At 31.5% G+C, this 5903-nt stretch overlaps 1 pseudogene; it reads left to right on the top strand.

The window, feature by feature from the left end:
- Positions 1-992: 992 nt before the first annotated feature.
- On the top strand, positions 993-2608 carry LOC108452708 (polygalacturonase-like; annotated as a pseudogene).
- The last annotated feature ends 3295 nt before the right edge of the window (positions 2609-5903 follow it).

Consider the following 5903-nt stretch of genomic DNA (forward strand, 5'->3'; position numbering starts at 1 on the left):
ACGTGATTGAAATGCATTTGAATTAGCTGAGTGATCCTAACCAGACGACGGCTAGTGGAAACATAATTGAAATGTGCATGCTCAATTTAGATCCTAACACGATTAAATTGCAGGTTGCATAACAGCTCTAACCAAGCTCTGTTATTTGCATAATTTTTAGATTTTTGTGATTAAACTGTTTCAAACCTAGCACGTCTCTGTTACCTCACACGAATGTTAAGAAACCCTTACTAAATAAGGATCAGTAAAATGTGTATTTACTAAGTAAAGGATTCCAAAAGGACCTAATGTGGTTTCCAAACTCATGAAAGATCGAGTTGCCATAGAATGTTTTTTTGAATATTATTAAGCATGATGATAATAAATTGAGTTGCATGTAAATATAATTTTACAATTAAGTGATTTAGCACAAACACAATCCCTCTAGAGACGATAACTCGATGCTTACTTATTACTTGATAATGACTGTGTACACTTGTACAAACCCCAGCGTTACAGAAGTCCGAGGTGAATGTTAGCTCGACTAGGTATTATAGGGCCAAGAAAATAGTGATTGAGAAGAGTGCCAGAAACCACCAGAATTGCTTTCGGCAATATGGTGTGAACCTTCATCAACCACCAAACCACATTCCTGCATCAACAATTTTTATTGAATAATTAGGATTATACTTTTTGAAATAACATTTATAAATTTAACGAAACATAATTATATTCGCCACCATCTAGTAAAGATATTATTTTGAAGATAAAATGTAAAATAATGCTTTTCAATCTTTCCATAATAAAATCCTTTCACATAGTTTAAATTATTCAAGTTGTGAAAAAATTAACCACAAAACTATCTAACCGTGGGAAGTTGATATTAAAGAAACAAGCTTATCATAGAAATTGAAGCTTGGCCATATGACTTTTCCAAATTGATTAAATAGTAATATATATGATTGGTTGTAATTTTCTCAAACTTTCTATATATTTGGAACAAAACAAAAGGAAAAGCCATTCTTCCTTTAATTTCAAAACCAAATAAAAACATGGCACCACACCTTAATATTGTTCCTTCCATGTTTGTACTTTTATTATTATTCATTTCAGCCTCTAAAGTTCAATCAGATGCTTTTGATGTTGTTGCCAAGTTTGGCAAAAGTCGACAGAAAACGGATTTGAGCAAGGCAAGTTCAATTGCTCTTAACTTTGTACCCCAAAGGTGAAAATATGAAAAATTATATTTCAAACTGATGTCTTTATTCATTTCATTTTAGCCATTTTGGATGCTTGGAAAGAAGCATGTGCCTCTGTAACTCCATCAACAGTTGTGATTCCTAAAGGGACATATTTATTATCAAAAGTAAACTTAGAAGGTCCATGCAAGGCTCCTATTGAGATTAATGTTAGTGGCACTATACAGAGCTCGGTGATCCTAGTGCTTTCAAAGACCCTAATTGGGTTAGATTCTATAGTGTTGAAAATTTCAAAATGTTTGGCGGAGGAATTTTCGATGGTCAAGGAAGCATTGCTTATGAGAAGAATACTTGCGAGAATCGTGAATTTCGTTCCAAACTTCCCGTTGTCAGCTTTCTTCCCTCTTGCCAGAATTTATTTATTCTTTTTCCTCTTATTATTATTATCAAAATATAATTATAACTAACATCTTTTTTTCGTGTGTGACTTTGCTAACTCCAAAATTAAACTGAATATAAGGTTTGACTTTGTGACCAATGCATTGATACAAGACATAACTAGCAAAGACAAGAACTATTCCACATTAATGTTTTTGCTTGCAAAACATTACCCTCAACGCTTGAAGATAGAGGCACCGGACGAGAGCCCAAACACGATGGGATTCACATGGGCAAGTCGGAGGGGTCAATATTATTGCCTCGACATTAAAACTGGTGATGATTGTATTTCTATCGGAGATGGCACTAAAAATATGGTCATAAAAGAAATAACTTGTGGACCGGACATGGTATAAGTATCGGTAGTCTTGGAAAGTTCCAAAATGAAGAGCAGTTGAGGAATCAAAATCTCAAACTGCACCATCACTAATACTTGAATGGAGCTCGAATCAAAACTTGGCCAAAGCGAACATGGTGGGGCGAGATCGAAATACATTTTGAGGATATTACCATGAATAATGTCTCTTCCCCTATCCTAATTGATCAACAATATTGCCCATGGAATAAATGCAAGAAAAATGTATAACATTCTTATCAAAATCCTAATAGAATGACAATATTTAATGGATCATTGAATCATTGTTGTGTTGATGCAGGAAGAATCCAAAGTTAAACTAAGCAACATTAGCTTCAAGAACATCCGTGGCACATCTGCGCTTCCAGAAGCTATCAAGTTTATTTGCAGCGGTATTTCGCCATGTCAAAATGTGGAACTTGCGGACATTGATATTAAGCACAACGGAGCTGAACCCGCAACATCCCAATGTTTGAATGTCAAGCCTATAACTAGTGGCAAATTAAACCCGACTCCATGTTCCGGCCCTGTCCCAAAAACCCCTGGCGCCACCGCTTAAAGCATACCAACAAATTCAATGCAATTGTAATTAATATATTTATTCATATTATATAAAAACAATTATTTTTCATTTTAATTTTTTGCTATTGATAAAATTTTGCTATGAATTCAATGCTTTTAATATACACATCAATACAAAGAGCCGAAATGTGATAAAATTTAGTTCATTTAAACTAATAACAAAACCATTACTGAGTTTCTATATTGAATTAGAATTAATTATTGAAGTTTTCTTTATCTAAGTATAATTTTTTTTATAAACTCCATCTTCCAACGTAGTACTTTTAAGGAAAAATAAAATATTAAATTCGAGATTCTGATTAAAATAAAAGTTCGTCGTCCAATTTTTTTGAATAACATATTCCTGTATTACTTGTGTGCTTAAACAAATGATTATATTTGTGCATTGGTTTGTTTCTTTTTCCATTGACTTTACAGTTTTCATGGAAGAAGATGTAATGGTTAGCATGAGATATGACCAGATCATTTTGGGTGAACGGATATAAATTAAAGGGATTGAGGATATCATATGAGGCTAAAGCACATATGAAAAATTCATTGGACGAGCACTTGGTGAGTTGTTTTCATAATGATATATAATAAGGAGAGGTCGGTCGTCGCACTTAATTACAAACTATTTGAGCTCTAATTATATATCTAGTGGGCCCCTCTACTAGCTCTATACAACCTTGATGGTTTGCATTTAAATTGATGAGATGAATAAATAAAATTGATGAATTACAGAAAAGATCGAATGTATCACTATCGTAGTGAATGGAATTTCTCGTTATAAAAGAGAGATGACTTAAAGACTAAATTAATTTATTCAAATTATTATTTAATTAATAGTAATCACTTAAATGATGCTTGAAGTAAAAATTAAATCAATTAATTAGTGCAGTCGTGTTGAACAAGATAATTAAATTCAATTACCCATACATTCTAGTGTGATAAACATGTCATGAATTTAACGGAATTAGAACTACGTTTGGAAAATAATTTAATTGTGTGAATTAGTAAAATTTATTTCAATTGATTAATTAAATTATTAATATTTTGGGAAATAGAAAAATTTTTTATTTGGTTGGTTAAATTATATGAGTCGATTAAATTTCTAAATAATACATATAATTATACCAAATACATCAGATAGACCCAATGACCCATCTCACGTAAGATAGGCGACAACCCTATCTCTAAAGGGTGTTGAAGCCCATACATATTCCTACTAGAGAATTTTGTATATTCTCTCTTAAAATGTTATTATAATTTTTCTTCTTCTTGTTCGACCAAGACTCCTGCGATTTTTCTATAAATAGAGACCATAGGCTTGCGATGTGAAGCATCGACATTGTAAAACTTTATTGAGATTTAATTTCCAAAAAGAAAAATCTAAATTTGAATGTTTACATTTTCAGTTTTTGGCCCATAAAGAGACATCAATATTTGCCACTCCAACATCAATAGAAAGTTTTCATAGCTTTCATCTGTTCATGGATTAGAGCCTACGCTTTAACTATGTAATAGCCCAAATTTCAGTGAAATCGAAATAGTGGTTTCGGGACCACAAATCCGAGCCCGAAAAATAAAATTGTTTAAATTTCATAAAATGATAGGTAATATGATAGGAATATTGCATGAAAATTTTGATAGAAAAATTTTATCGATTATGTGTCTAATTGCAAAAAGAACTAAATTGAATAAAATGTCAAAGTTGGATTCTAATAGCTATAAGGATCAAATAGCATCCTTAAATAGCAATTAGACCATTGATGAAAAATATGTAGATATTCTTAGTGATTTATCCTTGGAAAAATTGAAAAAGGATAAGGACTAAATTGAAAATTGAATTAATTAATGTATGATAAATGATTAAATAGAAATAAAAACCTTATTTTATATCATCTTCTTCATAAAACACATGGAAACCCTAGGAGAGAGAAAGGAAACTTTTCAAGCTTGAATTGGTAAGTTCTATGTCTCGGGTTTTAGTGCTTTTCATATTTTTGAGACCGGAAAAGCTTAATTTCTCTATTTGGGGGATTAATTTGAAAAGAAATCAAAGTTTAGAAAATTTTCCATTGATGAATATGCTGTAAATTGAAAGTTTATGATTGAAAATGAAAGGTTGTTGATAGATAAACAACTTTTACAAAGTGATTTTTAGTGAAAACATGTGTAAGGACTGAATTGAAAAGTGGTGAAATTCTTGGAACAATTCTAAAATTTGTGAAATAAATGTGCTGTAAAATTTATATTAGAATTTTGGTTAGGCTTGGAATAAGGAGTAAATTGCATGAATTTCAATTTTCGAGCCTAGGGACAAAATTGGAATTAATTAAAAGTTTGGGGGCAAAATGGTACTTTTGCCTAGAAAGTGAAATGGACTCAATTGAATGTGGAAATTATGGAATTGATGATTAAATTTATTTATATAGATCCAGATATATTGAATAAAGAAAAAGGTCGAGGAAAAGAAAAAATCTCGTATTAGAAGATACGAACAATTGTCAAGGTAAGTTCGTATAACTTAATTAAGTATGAAAATGTATTAATTTAATTATTGACTTGTGCGAATTATGATATGTAAATGACATGTATATGTAGCATGAAATTACTGACACATGATATATGCAATTGATGAAAAGGTAAAAGAATCTGTTCAAATATTGATTTCCGATTGGACAAGTGATTACCGTTGTAAATGGGGTCCAGCATACGTTGCAGTAAAGGTTATTCCGAAAGAGGTAATTATTTGCTCTCATTATGAAAAGGAATTTCACCCGAAAGTTTGACACTTGAAAAGGAAACGTACACTTTGTGTGTACACTTGAAAAGGGTTTGTAGACTTTGTGTGTACACTTGAAAAGGAAACGTACACATTGTATATACACTTGAAAAGGATTTGTACACTTTGTATGTACACGTGAAAAGGAAATGTACCCCTTGTGTGTACACTTGAAAAGGAAATGTACACTTTATGTGTACCATTTGAAAAGGGAATGTGCACCTTGGGTGTGCAACTGGAAAATGAAAGGTCTATCGGAAATTCAAATATTCAAACAGAAATGGTATAATAAGTGAAATAAGAAGAAATGACATGATGAGCTCATCTATGCATATTAGTGTTTTTGTACTAACCAATTTGGTTGAATGATTGTGAATAGGCAATATTTGCTAGTTTGCTAAATTGATGGATAATTGTTTTATATGTGATTTACTTGTTAAGCATGATTGGTAAGTGTAGTTTTAGTTATATGAACTTACTAAGCATAAAATGCTTATTAGGTTTATTTTCATATTTTATAGTGCTCGAAGCTCATGAAGGTTGGATTCGGGTCGAAGCAATCATCACACTATCGACTCTATGA

Source organism: Gossypium arboreum, chromosome 5 (assembly GCF_025698485.1).
Source record: "Gossypium arboreum isolate Shixiya-1 chromosome 5, ASM2569848v2, whole genome shotgun sequence".
Lineage (NCBI taxonomy): Eukaryota > Viridiplantae > Streptophyta > Magnoliopsida > Malvales > Malvaceae > Gossypium > Gossypium arboreum.